Raw genomic sequence first — 21,437 nt, forward strand, 5'->3', positions numbered from 1 at the left:
CATTATTCGGAATTTGGATTTGTCGTAGCTATCTTACAAGACATTATTCCTTTACTATCTAATAGTAAATAGTATGCTTGTATGTCTTAGGTTTGTTTCTAACTTAATAGAAAATTTATAGGAATTAATCCAAGCCTTTGGTGAATTCTATACCTATACGGGGCATCAAACACTGAGTTTTAAGGCGCTTTCAAAGCCCTTTTATTATGTTGATCTTACTCCAACATCTTTAATGTTTTGTGAGTAATGAATTCTCTTTTAAGGCACTTGTAAAGTCCTTTTAAGTATTCTTGATCAAGCATTATCACGAAGTCCTTTAAGGTCTTCCGAGATTCTCAGTTCTAGTTTGTTGCTAAGATCGATGGTCATCGAGTTCATTTTCCTCCCACTTGACGTTTTGGAAACGTGTTACTTTCCAGAAAGACACTACTTAGAGCGACAAACAATTTTTGTTCTCAATTAGGATGTGGAGGTAATACCCGTAGTCTCACTTGCATGCTTACAAAGAGACATGTATATTTTCTTTTGGTAAAAGTTCGTTGTGAAACAAACAGTTAGCTCCTACTTGAGCTGTCTTAGTCTTTATTGAGCCATTCAGCTCCCACTGAGTCACCTAGCTCCCACTGAGCCACTTTGCTCCCACTGAGCTAGTGAACTCCCACTGAGACTAAGAGCCTTAGACATATACTTGAAAATACTTTTAGAAGTTATTTCTATCCATAACTGAATATGGCGTCCTTTCTTAGCTTCGACACATTGTTTAGTGTAACATTAGTCATTTGTGCAAATCTTTAAGAACTTTATAGGAAGGGTTGTGAACCATCATCGTTCGAGTCATTTTCAAATGACACCGAGGTCTCCGTGAAGACACACCATGTTCTTTGTGGAGTTATTTATGAAAATTTCCATTCATAACTTTGAGATAGTCACGCTTGGCTCAAGCAAACATCGCTCGATCTAATCTAGACATTTTGATATCTTGCCAAGTCGATTTTGTACTTCACCGAACTCTTGAGCTACTCAAGTCAAGTTTGTTCACATTTGATGAATATATCCATATCCTTTCAAATTCTTTGTGAAACGTTGAAGTAATTGAATCCTCTTTAGCCTTCGGAGTCAATTGTCTATACCAAGAACAATAGCTCTCTGCTTTGTCGGTTTCAACAAGTAAGACTTTCTTGTCTTAGAACGATTCCAATTCAAGCAACTATCAAGAGCCTATTTAATAGAGCCTTGAGTACGTTCTTGTCAATGTGACATTGCTAAAGATGTTTGGAACGCAAATCAAGCCCATGACTTGAACTTAGTGAGTTTATCATGTTAGAGAAATATTTGTTTATAATCAAGCATTCTTAACTCAACGCTTGGATAACCATCTATTCAAATAAATCTCGCAACTATTGCTCATTACTTTGAATGTGAGTCTTTCCGTGTGTAAACGGATCAGTTGCTGATTATGGAACATAATAACCATTACTTGTTCCAGCCTTTGGCTTAAAAGGTCTGTAAACAAAACATACGACCTTACAACTGATGTAGCTCTTCTTGCTTCATTCTAAGCTTGTAAGTCGATAACTTAGCTTAACTTCAATAGTTTGAGGTCACTATCATAGTGGAACACTCAAGCAGTATCCGATACTTGTGAAGATAACGAATTGCTAAGTAAATAACATGAACTCATGAGTTAAAATGAAATCTAATTCCTTTTCTTCGTTCCTTCTTTCCTATATTTCTTATCATACAACATCTCATAATCTTACTTTAAGAATAATTTCTTTAAGTACCTTGACTCTTATACTTTGTTAGGCATAATCAAGCACCTAGTGCGTCGTTAAACAAAGTTTCATCTTTTTCATTAATTCTTACTCGAATTACTACATCAATGAGTCCTACTCAATTGTGATGCGAAAAGATACGTTGGTTGTCAAACATTGACAATCTTGAGTTTGCAACTCAATACCTCATGTTTTATCAAAACTACCTAGTATTTTGAATACATGATGTCCAACCAACCTTTCGGACTTAATTATAAAAGTCATTCATGAGAATTGTATTTTAGAAATGCCTTTCCTTTCTTTGAGAACTATTCTCAAGGATTTCCTTTACCAATCATGGAAACAATATTATTTGATTTAGAATACTATAAATATAAGTGCTAAGTATAACCATTTATCAAGAACATAATAAGTTTGAAATTTAATAGCATTCATGCAAACTTCAATCTTATTAAACGTCTTATTTACGCATAATAATTGTCCCTATTTGGCGAAAATAAGGCGATTCCAAGATCCGAAGAAAAAAAGAGTGGTTAAGTATGCTTTGGCTTATCTTAAACACTCAATCTTCTAGGGTTAGCATTGCCTTTCTAATGGCTCTAAGCCACTCTTGGTTAGACAATCGTCGCATCTAATGCATCTTTGACGATGTATCTCTTTTGCCACGGTATGTGAGGACTCCTCACTCATACCGATGAGTTAAACCAAAACCAACGTGCACACCCGGTGTGCCTTATGCCCCTTGGAGAAGTGATGACAACTCGCTTTGGCGTAGCCTACCATCACTCTCGTTCGGTTAGTAAGTGTTGTTTTGGAAAGGCTAGTTTGACTCAATATTATTAGGGACCTAGGATTTCTATGTTGGTTGATTTAAGTGAACTTAACTAATCATCGCAACATCAAGAAAACCTAAACATGCATCTAACGAATAATTCACACATATATATATAAGCATAAAATATAAAGCGAAATTATAGATGCATATTGGCAACTAGCATGACCCCTTGAGATCTTCATATCTTCAAAAGGTCTTCATTTGCAATTCAAGGCTTTGTCTTCCAAGATACGCCGTCTTCAAGACTTAACCAAACTATTCAAAAACTAGTGTCTACAACTAGGAATAATCTAAATATTAAAGTACAAAAATACTTAACGGTGCGTAGACCGTATTTAGATTTACAAAAATACATAACGGCACGTAATCCGTATTTTCTATCCTAGTCGGGTCCCACTAGTTGCCATTTCATAAAACCTGTGAGAGAGAATATATATATTCCATTCATCCATTAACTATTTGTGAATGGCCCATGCAATTTACAAATTAAAACAAAATAAAATGCATTTAAACAACGCGCACACTAGTAACTAATCTAGATGGTTAATCCGATTAACACGCCTAATTAAAACTAGTCAAAGTTGTTTAACCGATTATAAATTTTACGTCATTAATAATTGAAGCTCCCATTAAATTCCGCATTTCCTTAATTAATCTAATTAATTAAGTCGGTAGCACCCAAACTTGTCAAAATAAAATTTTGCCAATGCCGCTCAAAACTGAGGCCTAGCCTCCTAAAATTTTAATTAAAATAAACAAAATTAATTAAAATAAATAAAACGGAAAAATAAGCAATATTATGGCTAGTCACTTCACCTCACCAAGCATACGCACATGCCAAACAACACGAACACACGACCCACGGCACACGCCCGCGAGCTGCTGCCACGGCACAGTCGCGCGTGGATGCTGCAGCCCGCGTGCTGCTGCCGCGCGTGTGCTGCTGCCGTGCGTGGTTACTGCCGTGCGTGTGGCCGAAAGCAAGGCGGCGCTGCCACCTTGGCAGCCACATATGGGCTGCAGTGCAGCCCGGCTCGCCAAGGTGGTGCATTGCCTCGTTTTGCGTGCCACGGCCTCGGGATTTGATCCCTTTTTCGCGAGACAAAAATAATTAATTCTAAATTAATTTTAGAACTAATTTAGAGAGAAAAATAAAATTTTAAACAATTCTAACTTAATAAAATTTTCAAAGTGCAAATAACTAAAATAATTCCAGGAACCATTCTTAATTAAATTGGTTTAGCTTGGTGCAACAAAAAATTGAGGCAATTTCTCACTTTCAATTTAATCAATTTAAATTAAACTTGAGAATTTGACAAAGTAAAGGGAAGTTGGAAAAATATGAACTTTAATGCTCATAATGAAAATTCCAACATCTAAATTTTTGTGAATCCTTGAAAATTATGTCTTCCAACATGAAGATAACCAAATTTCTATCACAAAAATCGAAACTTTACGTTTCGAATCAACTCAAAATGATTAAAACATCAAAGTTTAACACAAAATAACATGGAATTTAGTGGTTTTTAAAGTTTCAATCACTTATCACAAATAAAGATTGAATCTTTAACACTTAGGAAGCCTCAAAAATAAAACTTTCACACTAAAAAGCAATTAGTTTGCAATTATGTGAAAATAAATCAACCTTTAAGCATCAAATACTACCAAGTAAGTGTGCTTTAAGGGGACATAAAAATGCAGAAAATAATGCAAATAATCAACCATATAATCAAAAATTTATGCCATTAATTTCAAGGTTAGAAAAGACTAAAAAATTTTCGTCAAAAACGAAAAACCCCTTGAAAAAGACATTTCTGGTCAGAATTTGGCTAAAATCACAGGCCCCTTTCCAGAACACGTTTTCCAACCAAAATTCACTAGTCTTGGACGAAAATCTGGGTTCTGGGCCAAACTCGACATTAAAAACGGGATTAAAATAAATAAAACGGAGCTACTAATCTAATTAGCAACTTAAACCAGAAAATTAAGCCAAAATAAACTTTGAAAACATGATTATAAAAATAAACGACCGGGGCTCCGATACTGCTGTTGGGGTTTGGTGAGTCCGACTCACCGCGGAAACAACCCCTACCCGAGGAACCACTCGCAATAATTAAAATCATAAAGCATAAATAAATAATCACAAAGAAAAGATAACGAATCTTACCCTCGAAGCGAGCTTCGCCCAAAAACCAGGGCTCTTACTTGAACGCTACGAGCACGTCAAGCGCCGCGCCTCCGACGGTATCCACCCACAAAAGGCGAACACAACTTTAAGGTCCGCTACCTTGGGGTTAGCAAGGTCTGACCAAAACCCGAGTGTTATATGAGTTTAAGAGTTTTCCCAAAAATTATGGAATGCTCTTTTTAACTCCCACTCAAGCAAAGAATTCTCAAGCCATTCCATGACTATTTATAAGGAAGTATTCCTTGTGAATTTCACTCATCTTTCAATGTGGGACTTTTCACAAAAAGATCCCACATGGAAAGATTGGTGAATACAATCCCTTAGTTAAATAAACAAAGGAACAAGTAACAAGTGTCAGATGGTTGGGTGTGGACCACTTTCTCACTTGGTCCCCAAGGCATTTCACATGCAATGTGAACTAACCATGTGTCACCCAACCTTGAGCCCCAAGTTGGGTTCGGTTGGCCCACTTTATTTTGGCCTGTGTCCATGACCCATCAACCCGGGTCCACGACCATTGCCACATGTGTCGCCACCGTGGCGCGCCGCCACCATGGCGCTGCCACGTGGCACGCTGCCACTTGGTGGCTGCCACTAGGTGGCTGCCAATGTGGCGGCTGCCAACGTGGCTACTGCCACTTGGCGGCTGCCAACGTGGCGGCCACGTGTGCTACCACATGGCGTTTTGCCATGTGTGCTGCCACGTGGCATGCTCCTATTGGGCATGCATTCCTAGCCTTTTGCGTGGCTAGGATTTTACTTGTTACTTGATGCATTTTCCCGTCTCGCCAAATCCTAAATTTTGGCTCGACATTTGAGATTCTCCGACGCTAGGTTTCGATGCTCCAAGCTCGAATTTCCAACGTCTAAATGTTTAACACTCGGGCGACGAATTAATTTCTTCCAAATTAATTCGTCGAATTGGTTCATATATTTTGCTTGGGTGTGACCCGAAGGGTTCAGTCAAGATTAAGCTGTAATATTAATTATATTAATACTACTGATCGGAAGCGGCCTCCACCCAGGCATTTCGATCACTTGACCTTACTAAATATATTAGCTTTCTAATAATTCTGAACCCGCTATCAGAATAATACACTTGTTCGAAGGACACCATTCCTTTCAGGGCGATGATGTGTCTGACGCCCCTTAAGGCTAATGAGCCCATTAGATGGGCGATGATGGGTCTGACACCTCTTGGAATAGTACGTGCTCGGATCACCCCATATTCAGCCCCTAGGATGGGTAATGATATAATTGACGCTTTATAAAAGCCTCCTGGTTGACAAGTGTCTGTGAAGAAAAATGTAGACTTATGTATTTAAAGCAACATCAATGAAGAAACAAATTTTTATGGTATCTTATGTATACTTGTATTTATTGTTATGTTTGACGCTCTTTGGGGTGGCCGAGCCTTATGGGAGGGCGATATAATTTTTTTACCCCTTCGAATTAATGATCCCCTTGGATAGGCGTTGATGAGCCTAACGCCCCATAGGGCTATTGAGCCCCTTAAATGGGCAATGATGTGTCTCACACCTCTTAGGGCTAATGAGCCCCTTGGATGGGCAATGATTTGTCTCACACCCCTTAGGGCTAATGAGCCCCTTAGATGGGCGATGATGTGTCTGACGCCCCTTAAGGCTAATGAGACCCTTAGATGGGCGGTAATGTGTGACGCCCCTTAGGGCTAATGAGCCCCTTAGATGGGCGAAGATGTATCTCACGCCCCTTAAGGCTAATAAGCCCGTTGGATGGGCGATGATGTGTCTCACGCCCCTTAGGGCTAATGAGCCCCTTAGATGAGCGATGATGTGTATGACGCACCTTAAGGCTAATGAGCTCCTTGGATGGGCAATGATGTGTCTTAGGCCCTATAGGGCTAATGAGCCCCTTGGATGGGCAATGATGCGTCTGACACCCCTTAGGCCTAATAAGGCCCTTGGATGGGCGATGATTTATCTCACGCCCCTTAGGGCTAATGAGCCTCTTGGATGGGCGGTAATGTGTCTGACGCCCCATAAGGCTAATGAGCCCCTTGGATGAGCGATGATTTTCCTGACGTCCTTTAGGGCTAATTAGCCCCTTAGATGGTGAATGATTTGTCTGACGCCCCTTAGGGCTAATAAGCCCCTTTCATGGGCGATGACGTGTCTCACGCCCCTTAAGGCTAATGAGCCCCTTACATTGGCGATGATGTGTCTTACACTGACATCTCTTAGGGCTAAATAGCCCCTTGGAAGGGCGATGATGTGTCTTACGCCTTTTAGGGCTAATGAGCCCCGTGGATGGGCGATGATGTGTCTGACGCCTCTTAGGGCTAAAGAGCCCATTAGATGGACGATGATGTGTCTGAGACCTGTAGACACCCATTTGTGTCTCCCCAAAACCAAACCCAGTGTTGAGTACCTTTCACGTCGAATCATAATCGAATGAAGTGAAAGTGTGGAAAGTTTAGTGTTGCGGAAAGTTTTAATTTCTTTTCTCTTCTCTCTGTTTTTGAAAACCTTTTTTAAGAAAACAGCCAAACCAATTTGGTTCGTCCATGATATGGGTCCAATAGTAGTGTAGTTGGATAGGGCTTGAAAAGAGGTTTCCAACGATATATTTTAAGCCCAATTCCGATGAATATTGAGGAAGTTATGGCCAATTTACTGAACTGGGCCCGGTTTGAGCCTTATATGCGGCCCAATGATCTAAGGGAGGGCCTAATATAGATTTATAATTCCTAATGCAATTAATAAATGGTTTTAGTCTTCTAGATTCTTCAAGAAGGTTCTTTTCATTCCTAATTCAATTAGCATTGATAAATTGACTTTTGTTGACTTTTTAAAGTTTTAATCAGAATCAAAGAACATATGTTGAGGAAAATACGATTTTATCCTCCTGTACGACAATTTTTATCTGATTTTAATAAAACGCGTGGATTTCTAAGTCAGCGCCAAACGCCACCTGTAGCGCCTAACGCTACGATTGGCGCCTGGCGCTAGACATGGCGCCTGCCGCCAATCTTAGCGCCTGGCGCTAAGGTCAGCGTCTAGTGCCAACTCGGTTTTTTTGCGTCAGAACTCTGTTTTTGATATTTTATCTTTTGGCTTATTTTGTTTTTATAATTAACGTCGTAAAAACTCTGTTTTGATTCACCTACAATCACCAATTCTCTCTAATTCAACAACTCTCATCAATATTTTCTAGATTATTATCTCTCTCTCTTTTCTAAACTAGCCTTTTCTCAAATACAAAATTCCGCATTCGCAAGACTTAGAAGCATCTAGCCATATTGGAATTTGCCTTCGCCCTAGACGTGAAAGGTTTAATTTCTGAGGTTTTGGTCCCTAATCTCTCTTTCAATTATTTAATTTAATTATTGTTGTTTATTATTTTCCTTGAAGTTACTAACGTGTGTATTTTGTTATTAGAAAGAGGTACGAGGCATCAAAGTAAGTGCTTTAATGGTTTTTATTGATGTTTTTTTATGTAGAAATCATGTTTAGGTTGTTATTATGATATTCCTACACTACTACAAAAGGCGTGCTTTTTAGACGCTTTTTAGCCTTATTTTCGACACTCAAAAGCGTCGCAAAATTTTCTCTCGACGCTTTTTCGAGAATAAGTGAGTAGAAAATTTTGTTGGACATCAAAAGGCATCGCGAATCTTGACGCTTTATTGTGTCTAAATTTTTATACGAAGCGTCACAATTTGCAACAACTGGCGCACTTTCTTAACTTTGGCGCCGCTTTTTGTAGTCAAGAATTTTAGGATTGGTGACGCTTTTCTATGTCCAGATTTTCATACATTTGTTATCTAACATTTTGGCGACGTTTCTCCTGTCCACGTTTTCAAATTTGGGGACGCTTTATCTTGTCCATATTCTTTTGAAAATATATCAAAAATAATTAAATAAAATAAAATATTTCATTCACTGACAATGATTTCTAGTATACTAATATATATTACCAAAAAAAATTAAGAAGTACAACAAAATTATACCAAAATTTTTATATGGCATATATAAATATATTATAGCATATATACAATATCTCATAGTAATGAGTTTCTATAACAACAATTATAATTGAAACTTAGAATTCATTCGTGACTAGTTGTAGTGTAACAAATTCCGAATCACTAATTGAAATCTTTAAAGAGCTTAAATATATCTTTCTTCCGTCCTTTAAATATTGCAGTGTTAGTTGTCAGCCTTTTTCAACTGTTTCTCGGCATTCATACATGGATGTCTACATAATCTTTTGACCCTGCAACACATTAAAGCATATGCATCGATCAATACATCAACAAGTGAATCTAAATGACAGAATCTCAAACAACTCCACTAATGAAACAGACACCTGCAAACATAGTTACAAGTGGAGTTAAGGATCTACTGATTACAAACAATAGGCACATTTAGCCCTTCACATTCAAATAACAGAAAATTTGAGTGGCTACCAGTACCATAACACACTTACCTGCATGTAGCGTAGAATTAATTCTGGAAGACAACAGCTTCGTCAACATTGTATAGAACCGAAACATATCCAAGTCCTGCAACAATGCTCATTTTAATTATCATGCTGGAGTCACACTATTAATAATAATATCTCACAGGAAAAAAAACAATCACAATACTATCAATGTACAATTCTCCAGCAATATATATAATAGATTCCCTAAGTACACAATAGAAGATCAAGTATTACTAGAAGAAAGAAGATGCAGCTAGCATTGGAATAGGATACTGTAAGGTCAGTAACTAACTACCCCAAAAGAGACACTGCTACTGCCCTTTGCCAAAAAAAATGCAGTCCCGCAAGATATTATGAAATTACATGCTACAAACTTCAATAGTGCTGACTACAAAATAAGAGGATGGCATCAAAACAAGCACTACCTCATCATTTTTAACTCTTTAAGCAAAAGCATTAGGACAACTAAAAAGGATAGAAAAAATATACTTCACAATAAGAGCCATGTAAAGTCCACAGAAAATTAAACCAATTATAGTGTGAAAAAATCAAAGTACTACTTACTTCAAGAACAACGAAGATGGAAACACTAGCATAAAGAAGATCAATAGAGATCCCATCAAACTTAAATTTCATCACAGGTACATGCGCATCAGGAATTGGTTGAAGCTCGGTCACTTCCACCAATTGTGCTAGAATATCATGGAAAATGTAAAAGAAATCCTCCTATTGAGCACAAGGTAGAAAAACAATTAGAAGCTAAAACCCGGAGCAAATTCAATGAAATTGAACAAATCGCACAAATTAAGACCACCACTTACATCTCGGTTGATATATGATGGCCCCACACATAAAGCATCTATATCAGCTTCGGGACCACTCACCTGTATAAGGTATGCAAAGGATAAGTTTCGAATTGAAAAAAAAAACAATTAGTATTTATGTCAGAATATAAGTCATACAAAAATAACTCTTTTATGAAAGCATACTTCAATAAATCACAACAAGAAACTGATACCATAAATCAGCATAGCAAACCAAAACAAGACACATTAAAAAAAAACAATGAAACCATCGGTTATCGCAATAAACGACATCAAAAATCTCTGAAAAGAAGTATTAGAAAAACCAGACGAAGAAAACTTCAAGAATCTATAACTTGAGTTTTAATCAACAATGCATAATCAATCTCCTCAAATGCAGATTCACCAGACATATATTAATCAATAGCAGCAATCTAAAAATGGTTTCACCAAAGCATAAAATCTTTGATTTCTTACCCCCAGACGACAACATCCAAAAGTGAGTATTAATGCATTAGCATCCGCAACCATTTGATCTGTATGCAAGCTAAGACATCATTTTGCCAGTATTTATGACTCGATAGGCTAAAAAATGTATGACATCCAAGTTTAAGGAGAGTGGCAGGACTCCTCCTCCAATACCCTGGTAATTTTATCTTTTAAGAAACATTAAAGTCCTAAGGTGTTCATAAAGTCTAAATCATCATGAAAACCAGAGCTAAATTAAACACCCGAGAAAGATCGTGATGGCAGAGATGAGGCCAGGAGCAAAAATAAAACACTCAAACCAGCAACAAGCATGAAATAAGGATGATATGTACCAAAACATGCACTTTACAAACCAAAACCTGAACTAAGCATCAAATTAGCTCTAAACATCAGGCTGCTAGGAGCATTTCTACAACAAACAAATACTATTTGCTCCCCTTTTACTCTCTATATTCTTTTGCCCTGCTTGGGAATTCAATGCTACGAATCAGCTCAGATAAGTAATAATTAATAACACAAGAAACAGAACATACGTACCTGCAACTCCAAACCTTTTGCCTAGTCACTTTCCATGAGGTTGCCAATGTGGCTTCTATGTCAGCAAGACAAGAGCAGCAGGGAGATCAGGTAGGCTGTAGGCACCAAATTAGCAAAAAAGCAGCAAGTGTAGAAAAATCTTCTTCACACCCTCTTAATCATAGTCCCTATTAAATCTCGAAAAATGGAATTAGTTTACAAAATTAATTCCTTGATATTAAGATAGAGGATTCAATTGAAATCAAATAATAAAAAAAATTAAACTCTTCCTAATTATCTCTGACAAACATGAAAGATCTCTTTGATTACACAAAGGGGTGTCATATTGCAAAGAGCTAGGGATTAAGACCCAATAAAGGTTTTGGTTCTTACACTAGAATTTTCAATTACTAGCTAAATAAATATAACCTCGTGAACAAAAAAATTTAAAGCCACTAATAATTGATTGTGTGCATGGAGTATTTTTTGAAGTTGATAATAAGTAGTCTTCAACTCAGTTCTTAACTAAACAAAAAAGAGTGTGCAATGAGATTTACCCACTCTCCAAGAAAGTGGGCTTTGTCAACATGTCCGACTTTACACCATATACATTAAATCTTAGCTTTGCTTTTATCAAATCCAATGCAAACTCGTAGCGTCGCATATCACGTGAAGAGGGAAAATCCTAATCAATATGCCAAAAAAAAAAAAAACAGACTACCTAATAGATTTCGGAGGAACACATTTACTAGCAAAAACATACACTCTAAAAAGGCCAGGAGATAAAATGTCAATAGGAAGATATACTAAATACCAAAATGTATGTAGTAGTAAATTTCTATGTAATCAAAGTATATATAATCAATTATTGCACACCATAGAAATATCATGCATTGAAATGGGTGTTTAGCTCTCTGAATATTAAACTACAAGTACTTAAGCACCTAATATTCTCTGATATTTCCATGACTACAAGTACTCAGAACAACAAACTACAAGCACTCAAAAATTTTCTTTCAGGCATTTTCATAAACTTGTATAGAGGGAACACATTGCACTTAAACTCCTCTTACATAGATGGCAGAGAAGAGTCCAGGCAGCACCAGAAATAAAATACTTAAACTATAAGACCAAACTTTTCATATAAAACAATAATTATTATCAACTAATTCACAAATGTGCCGAGAGGACCCAGATATAAATCTATCCTTCTCATTTATCCATTCAATTATAATACAGAACCTAAATAGTCCCAACATTGAACGATATTCATGATATTCCATATCTACAGGCACTCTAAGGCCGCAGGGCTCACACCGAAAATTCTTTCAGCATATAACTTCACATATCTTCCAATTCAGTTGAAGAGTGTAAATATTAATCAAAATTCAATTTTTGCTAACTCGTTTCTATAATAAAATGATTTCTCTAATTTATAAAATATTGAAACATGGACCTAACCACATACAAAACATAGCCGGCAGAGAGATAGGAATAGGAAGAAATTAACCTTAGACCATGAAATACTGATGAATTAGAATGAATTCTCAACAAATAAGTGTAATTTAAAAAATAATTATTCACATTAAAATAAAAAATAACAAGATAATATGGCTTGTGCTAAAAACCAATAGTAGCTCCCACTATCCATTCATCATGATGCACTTAGTCAACAAACAACGATTTTAGCATTAAATTTCATAACATATTTCACAAATAAGTACTTATTCAACTACTAATTTGCTTCTCGTGGCCCTAATAAAAAAAAATTCATGTGTACTTGAAGATTCTTTTGTTGATCGCTACTGTTGTTGGGCTACTGTTGATGCCTCACATTGTATAATCTGCAAGATTCACAATTTGAAATCCACTGTTGTATGATTTTTATTTTATTTTTTTTACTCCAATAAACAAAAAAATACTATGTCGATTTTTTCATACCGTAATATAAAAGATCTAAACTTTGCAATCTACGAATTTATAAAAAAAAAATCTAGAATCTAAGAGTTGTAATTGAAGAAATAGTAAATTAACAAGATTTATAACCTAGGGTATTGAAACGAGTGAAATTGGGTAATTGCAACTTGCAAGTATCAATTAACTCACACAAAAAATGAAAGAAGTACTACTAAAAATTAAAATTCAACAAAGAGTGATGTAGAAATGTAACCTTTGAGGAGAACAAGAGCAGTAGATGTCGCAAATCAATTTTCAATGCAAACAATCAGATCTAAGAGAAAGAAAGTAATTTTTGGCAAGATATGTAAATTATTGTGATAGAATTTGAGAAATACAAGGAGGAAGAAGATCTCAATTCGAAATCTAGGCCATAACTCCATGAATCTCTGCGTAGAATTTCGATCGAATGAAGAAAAAAATACAGAATAGTTATGGTTAAGAATATGATGAGTTTGGGGTTTTGTGATTTTAAGCGGGTTCCTGATTGAGTACATGTGCTCCTCGACGCTTAAAAATGTCTAAAATTACTTTGGACATTAAAAAGCGTCGTGGACACGCGGAATCATTATATTTGTTGTTGATGCCCCAGCCTAGGCGTCAAGCCAAAAGCGTCGAAAAAGGCTCCTTTTGTAGTAGTGCTAGTATCATGTCTAGGTTAACTTTAATATCAAGTATGATTGTTATGGTGCTTCCTATGTTCTTCCTAATATTTATTCATGTTAGTATCATGTTAGGGTTAAAGCTTTGATCTTTGATGTTTAGTGACATGCTAGGGTTTGTTATTAATCTTGTTATTATCATGCCTAGGATCTTGCTATTAATATTATGGTTTAACATGATTATTATTATTATGATTTATTTTTTTAATTATTATTATTCATTATTATTATGTTTCTTGATGATTATATATATTGTTATTTCTTGATCACGCTTAATAAGATAATTAATAATCTTGTTAGGGTTAATTTGATTATAATTCAAGTGATCGCCAATAATAGATTTATTTATGCATTAAATTCAACCAACACAGATTAAACATGTTTAGGGTAAACCTAATGATTGTATGTTAGTCAGAAAGCGCACATGAATATGATCAAAATAAAGTAGAGGCCTATTGTTAGGGCAGGTTCAATCTCTTTTAGGTTTGATTTGTACCTTCATCCCAGAACCCTATTTGGTTCAAGACCTTATGGAGTTTACGATCTCTTGGATCGTTAAGGGGTGTAACCTTCACCATGTGAACGGTTTATAAGTTCCTAAAAAACTTGTTGGCGACTCTTTTGCTCTATCTTCTTTTCCTTTGGACGCCACCGTACTTTAGTGTATGATCACAGTGGGGTTCAAGCTAGGGGATTAACGCTTAAAATATTCTCTACAGTTTTTAGGCGACTCCACTGAGGAGGATTTCTATTTTAATTCCTGAATTTGTTTCGGCAATGATTTAGAATGAGTGGATGAAACTCGAAACATTCTAAGTATTTCATGTGCGTAATTTTGATTAACATTATTGTCATATGCATAAAAAAATCTCATTGGAAACACCATCCATAATGAGTTAAAACATAGGATTTGACACTAGGAAATTTGAGAAATATCTTTCACAACTAGGACCGAAATAACACTGCGCGAAACTGGAAAATTTTATCGAGCACAGAAAGCTGCTGAGGCATGTAAGAATTAGTGTCAGCGAACAGAAGCTGGCGCCAGACAGTTAACTGTAGCGCCAGACGACAGCTCTGTCGTCAGGCGCTACAGCTAAATCCTGGCGCCAACCTTTGTTTGCTGGCGCCAAATTCTTCCAATACCGAGCCAGAAATATGCGTTCTAATTTCGACTAATTTTTCGTATTGTTTGCTCGATCCTACTTCTTGATTGAGTTTTTCTCACTTTTCTGAAACCCATATGTGTTCTACATATGGACATAACCCTCTGGGAATTCATGCTCCATCTACCTGATTGAACACTCTGAGCAACAAAGGGTACATCCGAGAATGTTGAATTCACCAAACCATGGAAGCGAGTTTTTTCTAAATTCGCGGTGTTCCATCCAATCGCACCAACCCTTCACGGTTAGGCTTCCGCGTAGTGCATCCGGACAATTAACCATGGACCCTCTATTGACTAAAATATATCCCGAACTTTAGCATCATATTATGCCTACTTGACTAATTGTGCATTATTTGTTGTGCATATATATGTTTTCTTAACCGTTTGTTTGACTTGTGTTGAGATTAAATAAATTAATGACTTAAAGAACTTTGCCTAATTAATTGATTAATTAATTTGAGTAAGTAAAGTCTAATATCTTAACCAGAATTTACCTAGAACGACTTTAGGCATGCCCCTGTTGATTAATAACACCGAAAACAATCTCAGATTGAAGCTCCAGCATTGGCGCCAAAGTCTGAACTGTAGTGCCACTATGTAGAGTGTGGCGCCTGGCGACAGCTCTGTCGTCTGGCGCTACACTACAAAGAGAGGCGCCAGTCCTGTCATTTTGACGACAGTTCGGATTATTGATCGAGTCATCATCTAGTGTCTAATTAACCATTTTACTAATTAATGCGGTTAAATTTTACTGTCAATAATGCCTTGTTAAGACATTAATTGAATCTAAGTCACATAGTCTAGCCACATGGTCATGACACGAGTCCATGTATGTCACCTACACTCACTAGTCTTAGCACACACTTTGAGTACATATCACCATGACCATGTCTTAGGTTCATGCATGAGTCGGTTTTTTCCGTCATTTGAGTTGGGGGGTACATTCTATTCCTAATTCTTCACATCCCTCCATCTACATCATTTTCCTTCACATTCTATTCCAATCTTTCTTCACTTCCTCCATCCATTGCATGTTGAATAAAGTTTGAGTCAAATAATTAACAATGAATATCCCCAAATTCCTTTTCCACAGTACTTAGTCGAGGATAGAAGGGCGATTAATCAAGGACAACCTCTTTATTAAAGTCTCACTTTTTGATAAACCAATTCGTCGAAGGAGGAAGGCTAAAAAGATAATGGCAAGTCAAGAAGAGGTCAATGAACTTAAGAATCAATTGAATGACGTGACTGAGATGTTAAAGGCTTTAACCCTCTAAATTAATGACCCTGTGAAGCAACAACAAATGAACCTTATGCAAGAAAGTTTGAGCAGGCTATCTAGTAACTATAAATTTCAGGGCCTTAGTTCATAAGGGGTCTCGCTGTACAAGGAACTTCTTCCGCATAAGTTCAATGCCACTGACATCCCAAAATTCAAGGTAACAGATAACCCTTACTTTCATCTAAGAGCTTTTGAAACTATAATGAACATTAAGGGTATCGTTGAGAAGGTTTTCCCCTCTCTGTTCTCACTATCTCTCGAGACCATTTGCCAGCAATGGTTCTTTTCTCTTAAGAAAGAAAAAACCTCCACCTGGGAGTCCATAGCAAACGCTTTCATAGATAGATATAATTGCAACATTCGAGACGAAACGGACCATAGACAACTTGAGATGTTAAAATAAAAAGAAAACAAAGGGTTCACTTCTTTCTTCAACAAATGGAGGGAAACTTCCGCTAATATGGTCAAGGCTCCCATCGAAAAAGAATCTGTAAGGATGTTTATCAAGAATCTCCAAGGGAAGTATTCAAGGCACTTAAAATACCAGCACAACTTGATTACTTTCAAGGCTGTCTATAATATAGGTATTGACATTGAAGATGACCTTATGAAAGACAATAGTGCGAGAGGAAAGAAAAACGACCATCCTTCTTCTTCCTCTCTCATTAATGAGGTACATGCCACGAACGCCTCTAAATCGCGAATCCAAAGGTCAAAAAGAGTGTTCACTCCACTTGGTATGAGTTATGAAACAACTTTCGAGAAGCTACATCACAAAGGACTAGTCATGCCCATAGGGCCTATCAAAGATCCAATTCCAGAAGCCAGGACAGCCAAGTGGGACCCTAATAAGCACTGTAAATATCACCAAGGAAAGGGCCACGACACTGAGGAGTGTTGGAAACTCAAAGAAGCTATCCAAGATCTGATCGATAACAATGAAACTTCCGAGATTCTAGCCATCGAAGAAGATCAGACATCCTTCGATCCATCACTTCTTATCACACCTATAGGAGAGCCCATGATCGAGACAACTTATATAACCTCTCTTAATGAAGTGACCATGATTGAGGAGGATGAAAGTCTTTTCTTAGATAATACCAGGGAAGACTCGTCAAGTCTAAAAGAGACGTCCGAAAACTGCAAGATGTCATTTCCATGCTCTTGAATGTGGTACAAGGACTAGCAAATCGGGTGATGGTTATAAAAAAAAATCCTCGCCAAGGGTTTAATGAAGAACTCAATGCTCCTAAGGCACGGGCAAAATGGACCATTGAAGAATATACACCAACAGGAATAATTTATAATGAAGCTTTTGACTGTCTTCATGATCAAGGTCATATTCACTCCATTGGTCCCAGTCAAGACCGTCCATTTGAAAAACGTTTTCCCTATTGGGTTCCAATTTCCTATTGTCGATACCATAGAGGTCGCGGTCACACTACCGAAAAGTGTCTCGCCCTCAAGGATCGTGTTCAAGATTTCATTGATTCAAATCGCCTTCATGTTCCTCCGCACGACAAGAAGGCCAAGATTAGTAACGATAGTAACAGTGGCTGAAAAGGGAAGAAGGACGACTATCCTTCTTCTTCCGAAAACACCTACTCTAGTAACACTATTAGTACTTTGGAATTAGCTACGATGATGCTTTCGATCGACTCCATGCCAAGGGAATCATTACTCCTATTGGACCTCTTCAAGATCCCCCACTTGAGAAGAGAGTGCCTAGTTGGAATCCAAATGTGCGCTGCAAGTATCATCAAGGTAGAGGTCAAGCTACTGAGAGCTGTTGGAAGTTAAAGGAGGCTATCCAACATTTGATTGATAATAACAAGCTTTCCATACCTCCAGTTAACAAGAAGAGCGAGTGATGATAAAGCAAACAACACAAGACAAGAGGCGAGCTTCAAACGACGAGATTTCATGACATCTTTTTTCTTTTTCTTTATTTATCCTTTCCCCAATAAGTCTAGCATAGGCACCTTTCTTTTCTCTTAGATTAATTTTGTAGATTCTTTCTTTTCCCCTTTTAATAAAAATGAGCATTTATTCTTTTGCATATGATCACTTTATTATATTGCATTAAAAAAAATTAAAAAAAATAAAAAAAAATCCATGTCAAACTAAGCATAAGGTATACCAATGATTTGAGGCACCCCTTGTAGCCACATCATATTACCTTTCACCTTTCTAATTTACAATCCTTTATTCATAAACCACTTTGAGCCTCATCTAACGATAGACCTTTTATTTTTCAACCTACATCTACCTAACTTTAGGATGGGATGATGTGCAACTTATTCAATTTTTAATTTGATAAAAAGCTTGAATGACTTCAAAAAATTAAAATTGAAAAAATGAGCAAAAGCAAAAAATAAATAAATAAAGTGTACAAAAGGGCAAGTGTTCCAATGTCTTTGATATGAAAATATCTTTGATAAGAACACGTCTCAAATTGCGTCTCTTATCGAGTGCCCGGTACCATGCCTGAGAAACATGAATTCCAAGTGAGTGATAGACCGCATGATTGGGATTGCCCACACTTATAAAAATAAAATAAATGCTAAAGCAAAAAAAAAAAGCTAAAAAAGAGTAGGAACTCAAGCATAAAAATATAAAGATTCAAAAGCAAGGTTGCACACCTTGGGGGCTTATTGATGGTCTTGAGCCTTTAAAAAGACCTTTTTGAGGTATACACACACTTGTGTGAGGTTCGGCTAGAGCTACGTTCGGCCTGATTCCTAACGAATACGTAGGAAACCTCACATCGAGGTGCGGTCGTAATAAAAATGCATTCATATTCAAATTCACACACTTACACCATGATCATATCAAGGGATCCTCTATGCTCATCCCTATTCATTTAGAGCTAGACTTGGGGGCTTGATCCCTACATCATTAGCTTACCTAGCCTAAGAGTCACCATCATTTGACTCTTTATGAAATAACATTTTTCCCACACACTTACCCCTTGCGGCCTAACTTTAGTGTCACTATCACACAAATCACACATACATGACCAAATATACTTTCCCTTAGGAACCCTTTGTCATGGAATCTTAACATAACGTTGAAGCATGCCTTGTCATATCAAAATCACTCATCAATCAAAATCATCATTGCATCGAAGTATGAAGTACTTAGCCTCCGGGCCTAAGTTACCCAAATACTTTAATCATTGAGTCAACCTTTGAGATAGCCTAGGATGGATTAATCCTTGCACCTTGAGAGATAGTATCAAACAACATTTGATTAAGCTCATTCAACATGCGCCTTCAAAAACTTCGCTTCTTTCTTTTTTGCGTCTTTCTTTTTCGGGAGAAATTCGGTACCCTCCACAAAAATGACGGAAAATTTTTGCTTTTTTGCATTTTCGAGTCGCACGATCACAATACAATGCACACACGGGTCATGAGTCACATGTGTCAAACACTTTGAGTCGAGTCAATCTCAAGTCAATCACGGCGAGTCAAGTTTATACCTTGAGTCATGTCAAATCAATGAGTCAAGCAACATTAAACCTTAGGTCAACCCTAAGATAATTAAAGAGATTAGCAAAGTTCTATAGTAAAAAATAAATACAAGTGCAGCAGAATAGGGAAGACCCTACTCCAGTGCTAGATGACAACATCTAGCGTCTGGCAGCAGGTTTCAGGACCTGGCGCTAGATCACAGCGTCTGGCGACAGAGTCAAATTCTTGGCGCCAGAGATATTTCAGCAGCGACAGAGATCGAAGCCTCTCAGAAAGGTGATTTCGATCTCATACAACAATTTCGGGTTCCTTGGTACGCCAGTTAGCCCCTATAAGCAATTTAACATGATTAAGTAGTCGGTTTGATTACAATCGCAATAGGAGATCCACCTGATGAAAGATCATCTCACTTAGCTTAAAGCACCTAAGCGTTGTCTTATCATGGACATAATGGTTCACAAGCAGCAAACCACCGACGTACTGGCATAGCGGAAGCAATGTTCAAGCGAGCTTTAGATATCGACAAGCGTTGGTCTTCAGAAATTTTTCTTCAGAATATTATCGCAACAAACATTCAAGTATCGAAGCTCTTTTGTTCCGAGACGCGTGGACATATTATTCAAGCTATATTTTTCAGAGACGCGTGGACAATCCTTTCAAGATCTTTTGTTCAGAGATGTGTGGACATATCATCAAGATCTTTTGTTCAGACGCGTGGACATTTTCATCAAAGCTCTTTTGTTTAGAGACGCGTCAACATTTCTTTTAAGCTCTTTTTCTCAGAACACGTGGGTATCCTATTATCAAGCTCTTTGTTCAGAGACGCGTGGACATTTATATCAAGCTCTTTTGTTCAGAGACGCGCGGACATATCATCAAGCTCTTTTGTTCAGAGATGCGTGGGCATCCTATTTTTCAAAGATCTTTTGGGCATCCTATTATCAAGCTCTTTTTCTCCAGAGACGCGTGGACATATCAAAAAGCTCTTTTTCTCAGAGACACGTGGGCATCCTATCAATCAAAGCTCTTTGTTCAGAGGCGCGTGAACATATCCAAAATAAAAGAAAAAGCTCCATTGTTCAGAGACGGGTGAACATCAAAACAGCAAGATGGCGTTCCATAGATTATTGAGAGTTATCAAAACAACTGAGGATTGTTTCAAGAGAAGTAATCTTCGATAGTGTTCCCTTGGACGTGGAATATTATTAAAGCAGAAGAGGATTGTTTCAAGCGAAGCAATCTTCAATAGTATTCCCTTGGACGTGGAATATTATCAAAGCGGAAGATGATCGTTTCAAGCAAAGAAATCTTCTAATTTGGAAGCAGTTACAAGTGTAGCGGTTTTCAAGCGGGATGGCGTTCTCTTGGCAGGAGGTCATCAAAACAACGAGAATACAATAAAGCGTCAGCAATTCGGTTACTTTCAGAGACGTGTGCTCGACTGTGCAACATACGCATTTCTTATCTCTTTTATCTGTTTAACTAACGCTAGTTTGAAGGTATCGGCGTTACAAGAATGATTTAGGATCGCAGAATGTTCTGAATCATTCTCCGTCCTTATCGATACTTTGACTTTTGTTTTCGAAACTTGCGTTTCTCCAAACTCAGTCAAAGTGGGGGAATCTGTATACACCCATTTGTGTCTCCCTAAAACCAAACCCAGTGATGAGTACCTTTCACGTCGAATCATAATCGAATGAAGAGAAAGTGTGGAAAGTTTAGTGTTGCGGAAAGTTTTAATTTCTTTTCTCTTCTCTCTGTTTTTGAAAACCTATTTTAAGACAAATAGCCAAAACATTTTAGTTAATCCATGATATGGGTCC

At 37.3% G+C, this 21,437-nt stretch overlaps 1 long non-coding RNA gene across 1 annotated transcript; it reads right to left on the bottom strand.

Moving 5' to 3' along the window:
- Window positions 1-8,807: 8,807 nt before the first annotated feature.
- Window positions 8,808-13,523, bottom strand: LOC110737973. Its single transcript, XR_002514526.1, has 6 exons — window positions 13,244-13,523; window positions 11,095-11,261; window positions 10,087-10,149; window positions 9,830-9,991; window positions 9,269-9,344; window positions 8,808-9,055 (listed from the first exon to the last, which is right to left on the bottom strand). It is a non-coding gene; the product is annotated as an uncharacterized LOC110737973 (long non-coding RNA).
- Window positions 13,524-21,437: the final 7,914 nt, after the last annotated feature.

The sequence above is a fragment of the Chenopodium quinoa genome, unplaced genomic scaffold, assembly GCF_001683475.1.
Source record: "Chenopodium quinoa cultivar QQ74 unplaced genomic scaffold, ASM168347v1, whole genome shotgun sequence".
Taxonomy (NCBI): Eukaryota; Viridiplantae; Streptophyta; class Magnoliopsida; order Caryophyllales; family Amaranthaceae; genus Chenopodium; species Chenopodium quinoa.